Here is a 15035-nt window from a genome sequence, read left to right on the forward strand (position 1 = left end):
AGGGCAAAGCTAGCTCTCACAGCTGTGAAAATACGTGGGTAGGTACTGGGATGCTGGAGGCTGAGGCAGAGCAGGAGAGGGACAGAGGACGTGTTACAGAAGCAGTTCCAGCACAGTTTTAAAGATTGTATTGTTTTTGTTGTTGTAGTGACACTGGGCAAATCTTTTTTCATGACTGGTAATTAGGATAGAAAATTGAGCTTAAAGGGGACTGAAACTAATCAAGGTTGAATTTGACTAATAGTTCTGGTCAGAACAAAAGCGGGGAGAAATTTAAAAAATGTCAAAACATATCATTTTGACCTTTCCGAAATGAAATGTTTCATTTCGGAAATGCCAAACCATTTCATTTTGACATTTGTAAAATGAAACTTTGACTTTTTGATTCAAAATGTCAATTTTTTTTTTCATTTTAAAACTGACCTACATTGCTCACATGGTAGAAAAGTAACGTAAATTTAAGGTAAAATTAATCCAGAACACTTTGAGCTGAATAAAAATCTCACTTTTTCAAAAAGAGGTGAATGAATTCTACTTTTCTTGCAGTTACTCTCCTTACTCGTTTTGTCTGTCCTTGTTGACATTGTGGTGCTATTAATATTGTGATTTTCATATTCAAATTTCCCTTTTTCCCTCTTTTTTGCACTAACTTGGAAAATCTATGTTCGTTGTATTGTACTTTGGTTGGAGATTTTTCTTGGGAACTATTTCTCTGTGCAGTTGCTTGGGGTTTTTGTTTGGTTTTTTTTTCCTTTATTGGTGCATGGTCTAGCCAAGTAATACACATCACCACATGCCCATTGCATCATAAGAAACCGCTGAAAAATATCTTTGAGCTGCTAAATGCTAAATTCTCCAATGTGCTTGTTAAATTTGAAACTGATTCTTGGGAATTTCCCAGTCAATTAAAAGACCACAACAGCCACAGAGTGAAGCAGAATGTTTAATATTTCTGTTGGTAACAGGCGTTTGCCAACAGCCATCTTCACTACAGTCTCGGAAATGGCTCTTTTCAGGAATCATATTTCTTTTTATTACTTTAAAATAGACACAAATATAGAAATGCTTGATGGACTGCCAGACAGGGAATGAACCTAGATCAAAACTGGTTCCTCAACTAGAACTGCACAGGCACGTAGTATAGCTCAGTAAATTCACTGGGAATGAAGAGCAGTTCTGAATTTAATACTCAGTCTTCTGCTTTTTCCAGAACTCACTTTGATGAGAATATTTTTCTGATAGTTAAGTTAGATTTGGTCCTGTAGGGTACAAAGTTTAGGGTCAGTAAAATACCGCCATTGGAAGAGAGAGTTTACTGCTGAAGCAGCAAGGACAGGCAGGAAAATGAGTGTGCAGGTATGACCAAAGTTCTCTAAATAATTTAGTAAGATAATGGTGTATTTGGAAATCAAAATGTACACATTACTGTACAGTAATGAGCAAGACATGGAAAAAACTTTCAGAGAATGGAAGCAAGTGGATAATTTCTGTTTATGTGATATTTGAGAACAAGACTGATATAAGTATAGAAACAACACTGAAGGCCACTTATTAAAGTTGAAAAAAAAAAAAAAAGGAGTAAGAGATTCTTGTAGTTACCCTAGCAGTTGAAGAGCCACATCACACTATAAATGTGATATATTTCTTTCAATGGTTTACATGGTACCCTTGCTTGTGGTGCTATCTTTGTGAGACTTGGCACTTCACATTGGCACTTTTCTTCAGCTGACAGTGAAGTATGATTAGATTGTTAGACTGGCTTTTTAGATCCCCCAATTATGAACAAAAACTGAATAAAATAACTGAATCTTAACCAATGGACTCATAATCCCAAAAGCAAATCAAACTAGGCTTGTTAGACCAACAATTAGCCAAAATATTTTTTGAGGTGACCTATGGAAGAACACTAGAACTTCTTCAAAGTCATGGGCTGTTTGATGCTCTAAGTGTCCAGAAGAAGGCAAGAATCACTGTGCAAAGCACTTGCCTCATAAACAGTGACAAATGGAGTTTGTCAGAGCTGTACTATGGTACTCTGGATGGTGATGTTAATTCCAGGAATACTTGCTCCAACTCCTCATCCACTGGAGAAAGCTGTGAAAGGAAAGTAAGAAAACAGTTTCTGCATTGCTTTGAAAATTGTAGAAAAAAACCCCAAAATGTATTTGTTCAAATCTACAGTAACATAATTCCTGTTTTCTGCTAAGAACATCTCAGAGGCTTTTAGTTTAATATGTGGCAGGAACATTGCTGAAGCTAAGTTTCTTCACAAGAGCTTTTGATTCATGGAAGATCAAAAGTTGTATCTCGAGTTTTCAGCTAAATGAATTTGACTTGGAAATACCTAATTTTAAAGCAGTAATCCGAAGCCTGATGCAACTGAATGAGGAAAAAAAAGCTTTGTTCCTTGGAGAGTGGAATTAATGAAGTCTAATTTTCTATCCATTGTGTCTCCTAGTGGGAGTCTTTAGGTCTAATCTTTTTGCACACTTTAGGTATTTACAGTGTGCTATCCGATAGCCATATTGAAGTGTCTCATAATGGTTGAGTTGGTGTTGCATCCTTTTTCAAAGTGATGAAACTAGTTCAGTGCTTGTCTGTTTCCCAAGAACATTGTAAATACTTAATGGCTTTAATACTCCTAGTTTTCTTTCAAATGTGACTGCAATTTTTTAACAGTTATTCAAAATGTAATAAAGAAGAGAAATAATAGGATGCAGGCTAACAATATTGGGTGCTAACTTTTCACTGGACATAAATTTATCCCATTATCCAAACAGGGCATTTTGGAACATGCAGACAGGCTAGATAGATAGGCCAAGACCAATGGCATGAGGTTAAACAAGACCAGGTGGCAGGTCCTACACTTGGCTACAACAATCCCATGCAGTCCTGTAGTCTGGGAAGACAGTGGCTGGAAAGTGGCCCACCAGAAAAGGACCTGGCAGTGCTGGTCAACATCGGTTGAACATGAGCCAGCAGTGCCCAGGTGGCCAAGGAGGCCAAGGATATCCTGGCCTGTATCAGCAATGGTGTGGCCACAGGACCGGGGCACTGGTTGTGGCCAGCACTGGGCACTGGTGAGGCCACACCTCAAATCCTGTGTCAGTTTTGGGCCCCTTGATTCTGGAGGACATTGAGGTGCTGGAGCAGATCCGGAGAAGGGCAGTGGACATGTTGAAGGGTCTGGAGCAGAAGTCTGATGAGGAGCAGCTGAGGGAGCTGGGGGTGTTTAGCCTGGAGAAAAGGAAGCTCAGGGTGACCTTATCACTCTCTACAGATCCATGAAAGGAGGGTGTAGGGTAATGGTGAGAAGACAACTAGAAATATGTGAGTGTGACTTAGGTATCCATAATACATGGACACTCAAAAACAGGAAGGTGGAGAACAACTTATTTTCCTCTCCAAGACTACCTAGAATATAATAAAAATAGTGTGTAAAACTAGTATCAGTAATCAGACTAGAGAGCATTGTGTTTTGTGGGTTATGAAATTCTTTTAAGTGCATGGCTATAAATATTTTCACGTTTTTAAGGTTTGTAGTAACTCCATAGTTAAATTAATGGGTAGTTTCTTGGTTGTTTTTTTTTTGTTGTTGTTTGTTTTGTTTATTCATTTTTTTGTCGACCTTACTCAGCCCTATAGAAATAAAACTACAAACAGCAAGAATTTGCTGACAAACTATCATAGAAAACAAAATATTCATTAGGAAATTTAATATAGAAGATATGAAGGACAGAGGCAGAGGGAGTAAGAGGATTGTTAGTCAATTAATGCTTAAAGTGACAAATAACCACAGTGGCTGATGAATGGCATAATAATGATACAGCTAGCCAAACTGTCTGAGCTTTCTAAGATAAATACTATGACAGTACTGAAAAATACAGCCTTTTCATATTTACAATAGTTACAGTTGTTGCAGTGCTGCTACTTGCTTCTTATATTCTTATTTTTCAAGTATTTAAACAGTATTTAAAAACCACAAACCTTCTTATATGTTTTGCAATTAAATGTGAGCAGCAGTCCCTCTTTACAATTATTGGCATATGTTTCTTCTTAACATCCCCTGAGACTCTACTTAGGAGAGTAGTTAACGCATTTATCTGTTTTGCTTATAGGTTACCCTGAAATAGATGAGAAGTTCACCTTCTCTGAGTTGCTGAAGTTCTTCCTTATGGCTGATTATTTATTTGTGTGTATATATGGAGGCATTATTTTTTTTAATTTGTTGTAGGTTTTTTTTACTTTTTATGTATTTATAAAAAATGCATAAATATGTAAATACATATGCATGTGTTTGTGTGTAGGTGTGTCTTTCTAGTCTAGAACATGAATAGTCTGGTCATGTGTAGGTTTCAGGCTTGTTTCAGCACTGATCCTGTGAAGTGTACCATAAACTTTGAGTGATATCCAAGGCTGCCTGAGAGTAAATGAAATATGAAAAAAATCCAGTGCCTTTCACATAAATATTTTAACATCAGGCATTTATTCAGAGAACACCAAGCTCCAAAGAGGATTTTCCCTCTGAGGGACATCACCCAAGCCTATCTCAGAATGGGACATCCAAATATTAGTGAACAGAAAAATCTCTAGTCTATGCTGAGAACTACTGGGTAAAACCACACCACTCACCTAACACTTTAGATGCTCTGGGGTAACTTCTTGCCTTCCACTTCTGAATGATGATTTTCTCTGGTCCTCTGTACACAAGTCTCAAGGACACCTGTTTCAGATAAAATGGGTTTCTAAATATAATATTAGACATCCATGCCCAAACAACTGACCTGCTTTTATTAGAGGTGCTTTAGAGTAAAAAATTTCCAGCCATCACTGCTAGTTTGTTGCTGCTAATTTCCCAGTTCTTTTAAGACCCAGATGGCAGGCAGATTTAGGGAGCTGCTGGAATAGTTTTGTATGACTACTGAGGAGCCACTAATATCACGTTTTCATATGTATGAATTGTTTTTTATTTGGTAACTACTGTGGAATGGGGAAAAATAAATTATTATATGTGTATTACTCAAATTTGCAGGATATTCTAATCCATTTTTACTTTTCACCAATTTTTTGGATTTTATTTCCTGCCAACCTGAGTTTCCAAAATGTACATATCTGTGTGTGGATCAGTAGCATAATAGTCAAAGCTCAGTCCTCAGATATTACAAGTTTTATGTAATTGAATGAGTTACATCAGGGTTACACATCTTCTACTCTGTGCTGAGTAAGCAGTAGTGTCTCATTCTCTATTATATGAAATAGCTTCCTCTCTGTTTCATTTAAGAGTAAATTTTCTCAAGTATTCTTGGCTATAAATCCCTGCTGCCAGCACAATTCCCACAAAATGACACCTATTGCCTTTTAACCTACTGTATCTTTTACATGTCCTGAAGTTCTGTCACTTCAGTAGAGATTCACAAGAACTGATGATCTACAATTCTAAATTTATTTTAAAATTTATTTTAAATTTTATTTTTTTAATTTTCATAGCACTGGTCAAAATTAACTTTCAGTTTTGGTTTCCCACTGAGGAGACGAATTTGTGTCTTCAGGCTGGTTTTGAGTTAGTTGGGTTTTAGGTTAGCTGACTGTATAGATTCTCTTTCTGGCAGATGATGCTGTGAATACTCAGTAGTTCTGCAAATCAGGTACTCAGAAGATGAGAAATACAAATTGGTTTAGTACATTACTTGTGTCACATCACAGTTCTCACTTGCAAATGTCTCACTATTGGGTGAAATAAATATATTTAGATGTATTCTCTCTAACAGAGGGATGGCAAGGTAGTTTAGGATTATTCCTCCTTTGGCCTCCCACTGGGATGTAAAAAATGGGGTCTAAAATAAAATGAGAAGAGGGAGAAAAGCAGAAGCCGACAGTGGAGTTCCCAAGAGGGGCAGGACTAACTTCCCTCCAGTCTCCTCTCTTTAGCTCTTTCATGTACTGCCCAGATCCTCATCTTGCTGTTGGTAGGTGGTGAGGAGACACTGAGCCCAAGGACACTGGAGTATCTCTTGAAATTAGAAACAGGGAGCAAGAATATGCTGTGAAGAGATAAAATGAAGTTTTATTTTAGGAGACAGGCTGTATTTCTGACAGATGGACCATCCTTCTGAACCATATAGCCTCTAGCCCCATCCTGCCGGTGAGGGACACGTCAGCCTGAAAGATTAAAGTTCAGCAAAATTATAGGCCACCAAAATCAGGGCTTTATAATGGGAACTGTCATCTGACTTGAATAATAGTCCCATTCATAATACTTATACTGAATCTTAATCTCACTTAAAGTGAAATTACTCCAGGGACTTAAAATAGGAGTATTTGTAATTTAAATGTCTTCTGAGACTCTTTACACCCTGGATATAGGGTGCAAAGATGAGCTATATGTGCTCTCTACAAATGTGTCTGCACATGTGTACAACTATCTGTATATCAGTATGGGGTTTTTTTTATAAATAGATATTATCACACAGATAATTATGAAACCAAGGGAATAATGATGATTTTCTTCTTTAATTATCCTTAGCATATATTTTTAAGGCATCTTACAAAATATTATTTTCTGTTCCCCTTTCCACTGGCAAATATAAAATAGAATGGAGAGCTCAGAGGAAAGAGGAGAAAGAAGAGCAGAAGAAGAAATGCAGGTAATAAAAGGAAAATTATTGTTATGATCAACTGTAGAGGAAAAAAAAACAAACCCTCAGATAAAATTAAATATTTCTCTCTAGAAAAATATTCTATTGAAAGGACTGTAAGGCATCCATACAGCCATCTTTGTTTTATGACCAGAGCTACCTAATACTTTCTGTGCTCAGGACTAGAGCACTAGAAAAACTGAATTGAATTTTCTCAGGGCTAAAACTTCTTAATATTTTTAGCATAAATTTATACCATTATGCATAAATTTGCTATTAGAGACAGGCTCACAGTGAACTCTCAGTGGGATACAGAATTTCATGCTACCTATGTAGTGCTGGCCATAGCTTCTCCTCTTCAGCAAAAGCTCATCAGTTCCTGCAAATTATCATTGCTCTTGCAGGTAGAACTTTATTATAGATGATGCACATATGCCAGACTCATCTAGTATTATAACACTTTCTGTCACCTTCATCCAAACAACATCTGGCAGCAGTCCCCAAAGTGACATTTCAGACATGGAAGCAGAACTAATATGAAGAAAAATATGGTGGCGGTGACAATACAACCAGAGAACAACTTCCTCCCCAATTAAGTCAACATGCTGCTATCCTTCAGTGTCTCAGGAGTTCCTCCTCTTTCCCAGCACTCTTATTTTCTCTTATGTAGTTTGCAACAGTCCAGTATTCCACAGTGTTCTAGGTCAACTCCTCTCCATGAGAGAGGATGACAAAGGTTGAATACAGCTTTTTGAACCTGGCAGCCAAGACTCAGGTAAAGATACTCACCTTTTGACTTTGTAAGGTGCTGTATACAAGCATGTTCTCTCTCTGTGTTTAACATGCTGTGAACTGAATTCAGTGCAACATCACTTCAAAGTCCCCTAAAGCAGAAAACTTACTTTCACTCACTGAAGTGTCAGATTGTATTGTTGCATGTCACTACTTAGGCAGTTTTTTTCAAAAGGGTTCACTTAAATCCACCAAAACCACAAAAAATAAGGGGAAAATATTGTTTTGTTAGAGGCTTGAGCATAGTTTTATGGTATTGAAATATTGTTCTTAATTAATAAACCTTAATTTTGAATATAAATGCAAATTCTAAGAAATTCTGACAAAGTTATAGCTTATGATTTCTAGAGGAAGGAAGTTTTAAGAATTTTAAATTTCAAATGTTTTAGCTGAGAAATTCAAACATACATATTGTGCAATTATGTGGTTTTTTCCATTGTTTATTAGCTTCACTAAAAGCACATAAAATTTCTAAGCCGAACAGATTGTAGAATTTACCTTGTCAGTGTTTACCTACAAAACAGAAGAGGAAACTTTATTAAAGAGCTTCAGGGTATTGCACAGACAGACTTCCCACAGTAAGGCATCACTATCTGGTTTGTAGATCGGTAGCACACTCAGCAGCATCACAGATCCAGTCCCTTCTTTGGGTCCCTTGCCCTCCATGGCTTATGTAATTCTTACTTCTGCTTCAAAACCAGGGTCATTTGCCCTAATCTGGAGGATTTCAGAATGGAACTTAGACAATGAGAGAACACAGAGAAATGTCTATTTGCCATATTTGCCATATCTGCCATTTCTTATGGGGCTTTTTTTCAATGTTTACAGTGTAGCTTTTTTGAGCTCTGATATAGCAAATTTATCCCAGAACTCTTTCCCCCCACCTCCTCTTTTCCCTTGTCTCTTGCTTCACCATGGGGTTCTGAGGTTTTTATATTTGTTTTGCTCTTTTTGTGCTTCTTCCTTAACCACTATGGCTTCTCTTTTCCTTGCAAGCCACTTGAATGTATCTTCTGTAACTTCCTATATAAACAGTAGATACAAAACAAAACCAGAAACATTCTAACATATTGGAAAGAACAATAAATATTTTAAAAGCCACAGGTCGTACTCAGCATTGCCACAAAACAAAGTAATGTTACTATGTAAAGTAACTGTTATTGTACATTTAAGTTAAATGTTAGGAAATTCTTTACTTAAAGGATGATCAGGCACTGGGAAAGGTTGCCCAGAGAAGTGCTGCCCCATCCCTGGAAGCGTTCAAGGACAGCCTGTATGGGGCTTTGAGCGACCTCCTCTAGTGGATGGTGTCCCTGTTAATGGCAGAGAGTTGGAACTAGGTGGCGTTTAAGATCCCTTCCTTGGGGTCTTAACCAAATCTTTCCATGATTCTGTGGTTGTAAGAAGCAACCTGGAGAAATTCCCCTTATACCCTGAACAGTTTTTAATTACTTACCCTGCTGCAAACATTGGAATTCACACTGTCTCCTCTTTGTTTACCATTCTGTCCTCAAGGGACCAAGGAAGGAGAGTACAAAATCAATTTCCATCCTTACAGCTTTCTGAGCAAGCAGTTACATCCCTTTGGAAGGAAAAGAAATGCAGCGTACTTAATACTTTGGAGATCCAAATCAGGTTGCTATCTTGTGTGTTCTTAACAACTGAAGAAGTCAGAAATGGAAGGAAACTGTCAGACTTTATTATCTGGCCACCACATTTGTAAAGGCAGCAAATCCTGCTGCAATAGAGGCTGTAAATAGAAGACAACAACAATTGAAACTTCATCATTACTTTCCCAGGAACTAATTGCAGAAGTTGGATAATTTTACACTGACTTCAGTGGCACCCTGCAACTGTGAGTCATCACCACTTTGTTTGCATGCCACCATCTTCTGATGTTGTAGCCATGGGACATCCTGCCTGCAGGTGACAGTGCCCTGTGCTTCAGCCAGGTTTCCTCCCTCCACCTGTGGCTCTTTCCCGTGTGGGGAATATCTCGCAACATGATGGACCCAGTGGAGAAGCAGAATGCTGTGACAGATCTCAAAGCTTTCAGTCAGGTTTCTGATGAGAAGAAGAAAGACACATCTTCCCAAAGTTCCCAAATACTAGCAGAGGAAATGCAGAGGATTTGCCTACAGATTTGTACTCAGTTTGAGCCTAGTTGTTGTCACTGGACTTGCTCTTTGGCTCAGGTAGTGTGGGACAACTCCCTTTGGCAAGGTCTCAGTATAGAATCCACTGCGAGTTATCAAGCAACTAACTGCTCTGCTGAACATGCAGTCCAGGCAGGATTTGGCAGGTGCCTGCAGATAAATATAATGTTTTTCATAGTAGCTGAAATAACCGCTTTTATTCATGAAAGCGCTCAAAAATAATTGAAAATTTGTTTCTTGTTTACTTAGCTATAAAAATCTGAGGTAGGTTGCTTAAAGGTAATCAAGGTCAGGTATTGGTCAGTAAAGAAGGCTAGAAACATTATGTTCCTATATAGATTAATATAAAACTGGTTTTATCTTCAACTAATCTTGGTAGCACTGATCTATTAAAGTCAGCAGCACAAAAGTTTGGAAATGCAGCTGCAAGGCACTAATTGAAAGATTTTGACTTCTGGATCTGTCTGTCTATCATCGGCAGGGAAATAATCCCTGGGCATAGTCTCACTGCCAGGGGCAGCACCTTGCAGACAAAATGCCAGTTTTACAGGACTGCTGGAGCATGAAGTGGATGGAAGTAGTAGCTGTCCATGAGGGAAGTGCACATCCCTGTAACAGACTAGAGAGTTAGCAGTGTGCAGGATCCTCTGGTGTGGGGCAGCACAGGAGATTCTGAGATTAAACACCAGAATTTGACACATGCTTACCTGAGAAAACAGTGGGTTCCTGTGAGGGACTTATGAATAGTCAAGAAGTGATTTCTGAATGCACGGAGAAAAGACCTCAGGCTTTGTAGGAGGATATTATAGTTCAGGTCTTGGGGGCCATGAGATGAGACCCAAGACTCTGTGGAGATGGATGTAATTTACTATTGAATTGGCACTGACATTTGTGTATATGTGACATTTGTGCTTTGTGAAGGACTTCTACATATCTGTTCCATGGCTAAAGTGTCTCTTTTCCATTATGCCCATATCTGTGTGTCAGAAGTTTAGGTGTGGTGGTCAGGAGTCCCAAGGATAACATGAACTGATGGGGTTTTGGGGTTTGTTGTTTTTTTTTTTTTTCTGGTGTCTTTTCTGCTTTATTGCCCTCATGTGTGCAGCCCTCATAGCTCCTGAGGGCTATTCTTGGATGTTTGTTCCATAAACTCTGTGTGTGGGGGAGAAGAGCCTGGGCATTATAGGTGTCTGCAGCAAGGACTTGGCTGCTTGGTGGAACTTTGACAGGATTATGTCCAATTCTGCATCTGCACAGGAGTACGAAGCATTCCGATTATACAGAGTTAATAACCAAGAATAGCCTTCTTTCTCTCTTTTTTTTTTTTTTTTTAGTTTTGTAAAATTTTTAATAACACTGACAGACTTCCTTAGTTTCTCCTCTTCCACTCAATAAAATATTGTCAGACCACTTGGATGTACGAAGTACCTCATTCACCTTGGACTAGAATGATCCAGCATTTTTAAGTCTTTGATAGCTCGTGGCTTTCTTTCTTAGGGCAAGAAAATTAACAAAAATAAAGGTTTTTCCTCAGGTGAGCAAGAGTTGGGTCCAAAAGCTAAAAAAGTCAATAAAATAACCTTATGCAAGCCTAACACTTGCATAATTTCAGCAAGTTAGATATGCTTTAGGTATATAGTTTTGCCACAGAGCCTGTGCTTTGGCATTAGCCAAGCAAGCTTAATGAGCTGACTGCTGAGCAAATTGTTTTGCATAGGTTTTTACTTTGACATCCCTTTATTCAGCTGAGGGTGCTAACCTGTTCACAGTTTCAGTCCTGCAAATAGGGGACTGAATCGATCCATAGACCTTATTGAAGCATTTTGATTGATATAGGCCTTGGACAGTAAAGATGAGTTTGTCCTTATGAATGTCTTTGATGTGAAAATCAGTCTGATAAGCAAAGAGTGCAGGGTCAGCAAACTTGAGTAGTTTAGGTTTGGCGTCAACTGAACTAGCTCGAAGTGACAATCAAGTGATCTTATCAGGGTTTTTGCTTTGGCTTTGATACTTCTGTAATTGAGCATCTTGTGTCCCACCTCTGTCTTCAAGATACTTATTTTTTTTCTTTTCTGATTTGTGTTAAAACTATTGGAAACATAGTTTAGCCGTGGGAAAGAAAACCAAAACTTGCCCCTTAGTGAACTAGAGGTAAATTGAAGGATTAAGAGAATAATAATCTAATACTATCCTAATTAATTTTAGGTTTTGGAAAGCTTCTGCTTTGCTGCTTTGATTGATTTTTTTTTTTTTCCTTACAATTAAAAATGTTTTGAAGTTATATATGTATTTGTAAAGTTGTTTGTGTTTGTTTTGGTTTTTGTTGGGAGTTTTACAAAAAAGAAAATCAGGTGAAATAATCTGGACTGTGTAGGACTGTCCAGTGTTTTTCCTTCTGGTTTTTTTGTTTTGTTGTTTTTTTGTTGTTTTTGTTTGGTTGGTTCCTTTTGCTAGTGATTGAAACAAGGATTTCCTCTGGACTATGGATAGAATATAGATAAATGTCAGTATGCATTTTTTTTGTAGCTTAAGAGTGAAGAAAATTAATACCTGGGATGTTAGTGATCCTTGGGAACTGGAAAATGTACCCCAAAAACTTTGATTTTTTTCAATTAGAAAAATCCAGCTGTTTAATCTGAAGGCTGTTACCAAATTTGTTTGCTCCCCATATATTACAATCTCTTCTGCTGTTACAGATTTTAAGGAACTTGAAAAAGGAATGAAGACTGAAAAGCTGCAGCAGTAATGCTTGCTCCTTAGAGATAGTAAAGGGCCTTATCAAACATAGACAATGCAGAGGCTTAGGGTTTCTCTGGTCTCCTGGTACGGTGGTTTTAGGTTTTTTTAGATCTCCACAAGTGAATGCAGAGGAAGGAGGGGGAGAACCCACACAAGTACTTAACTGAAATCACAGAAGAATTACATAAGCTGCTGAATTTTTTAAAATATTTTTTAATAAGGTGAGACTGGGATCTCTTCACCCCATTTACTAGGAGGGAAATAATTAGTGAAAAGAAGGAAATCCACCAGAACAGCTTCACAACTCCTGAAAATAAAACTCTATATCAAGAGTCAGGCAGATATGATGGTACTTCTTTCACCTCAAAACATAACCAGAGAGAGACAGATTTGAAATAATGTCAGAGAAGCCAATAATAATGCAATCCCCTTTGGGATGGTATTATCTGCAATGGAAAATTTGAAAACCTCTGAAGATTATGGAGTGAGAAGAACAATAGCTACCTGCTGCTATTCAGGAGAAGTGAAAAAGCCATAACAATGCACATTATGCTGTCTTTGAATGGGATACATTCCCCATTTGGTGAAATCACTTTAGCCACTGATTCTTAATGCTGTGTGAAAGCAAGTTATTTTCTGCTTCTAAAGAAAGTAAAACACACTTTTTTTCTTCTAATATATCAATTTTTACATTGGCAGGCAAAAACACCAACTTTTTTTCCTCTGCCTTTCATTTTCTCCAGCCTGACCTAGTGCAAAACTAAATTTTGTTTGGTTCATTACTATTAGCTCAATTAGTGTCATTGGTCATATAATCAACCTCTGTGTTCAAAATCAGTGCCCAAAAACGAGTCCTATTGCTGACTTTTATGGCTGGTAGGACTGCCAGTGCTTGAAGCAGTGCTCGATTCTGCCTCTGTCTCGCTTTATTTTTCCTCAAATGCAGTATTCAAAGAGCATTGCCCCTACCGTGTTAGAGGACTGCTGTTTACCCAGTCTATATCCCTCTGAACAGAAAGGCATTTATCAAAGCAGAGATGTCCCCTTTGCTTGGTGTTCAGCTAAGACTTCATTTTCCTTAATGCTTTATGGCAAGAATGTCACCCTGAGCTCAGTGGGATCAAGAGGAGCTGAGCCAGGACCCTCTAAAGCCCGTGACCCTCACAGAGAGGCTGCGTCAAGGAGGCCCATGAGGACTTTGACGTGGCAGCAGGGAAGCAAGATAGAGCAGCTACAGAGCCCTGCAGCGTTTTATCAGCATAGCCCACACAGGCCTGGCAGATTCTTACATCTGAAATAAGTTCAGTAAAGTTGCTGCTCACATAAGTGATTGTTATCTTAGTAAACCAGAGGCTCTGATCTATTACCTTCACAGAGTATGATCTCAGATGAGGGGAGGATAAGGTTAGTGATCCAATAACTTGGAAAAGTCCAAACCCTGACATTGACCCAACAAAGTGACCAGTAACCTTACCAAAGCCCCTACCATTGTATCAGTCTAACAACTCAACAGCAGCATCTATAAAGCCCATAACTTGAGATTGAGGCACCTTTGAATTTTGCCTCTAAAGCAGATCCAAAAAGCGTGTTTTATGTATTGTCCTATAAATGTGATACGACCCTTAACCTTCCAAGGCTGCTTGCCTGGGGCTTTCTGGAGTGTCTGCTTGTTATGGTCGTGATAACTGCCACAAATTTGCTGCTGTTGCTTCTAGAACCACTAAGTGACAACTGAGTTAAAATGTAAAATTTCTGGTGACATGAAGCATGGGGAACTGGCATTTATAATTCACATTTCCTGTTGGCAATTTTGGGAAAACCTGCAGTATGTATAAGGTGAGTTCCACATAGCAGTGTCAGAATAGCACAAAAGGGAGTTGTATTGGTTCTTTGGTAATGCAGATTTTCATGTTTCTTGGATCTGCTGCTACATCTCTGCCAGCTGCAGTAGATTTGGGACATTTCACAGAAGTGGAAGACTGGCCTTCCATGATTAAACATGGGAGTTTAGTGATCTTCCAGGTGACAGTATTGTAAATCTGAATAGGGTCAAAGAAGTGCCTTAGAAAGTTTTTCAGTGATCTCCAGTATCAGCTTTATTGTTTTGAGAGTTGCACACTGTCCCTGGCAGTCAGAGATTGTGGCTCTGCAGCTAAAGCCAGTATCAGTAGTTTCTGTGTTCCTTCTCTGGTCATTTTTTATTGTCCTTGTAGGTTCAGCTTTTCCTTCCACCTATCTCCTCAGCTGCACAAAATTTGCTCCGTGGTGGGCTGAGCAGGAAACTGGATCACTTAATTCTGCTAATTGAAAGTACTGTTTTAAAGACAAAAAAAAAAAAAAAAGCTGTAATGTGTCCAAATTATTTGTGACGGATGGCATCTGTTATCCCTGCCCTTGCCTTTGTGTGCCTTTAAGAAACCTCAGCAAGGTGAAGCCTCCAGAAAGACAGGGAATTTTTTCCTTTTGCTGGAAAACTGTTGTAGCTGCTCAGAGAGGGGTGGTTTGGGGGGCTGCAGGGTGCAGCCAAATGCACTTCTTGAGACTTTCTGAGACTGCAGTGAGGAGCAGAGAAATGTCAAAGGCTGTGCAGAGTTGCTCTGCTCAGAAAGTCATCAACGTATTAAAGTCTAGAAACCAAGCAAGGGGGGAAATTTCATTTCTAGTGCGTTAATCTACTTGGTTTGAACTTGCTAAATTAAAAAAAAATATGGCT

The sequence above is a fragment of the Coloeus monedula genome (assembly GCF_965178545.1).
Source record: "Coloeus monedula genome assembly, chromosome: 3".
Taxonomy (NCBI): Eukaryota; Metazoa; Chordata; class Aves; order Passeriformes; family Corvidae; genus Coloeus; species Coloeus monedula.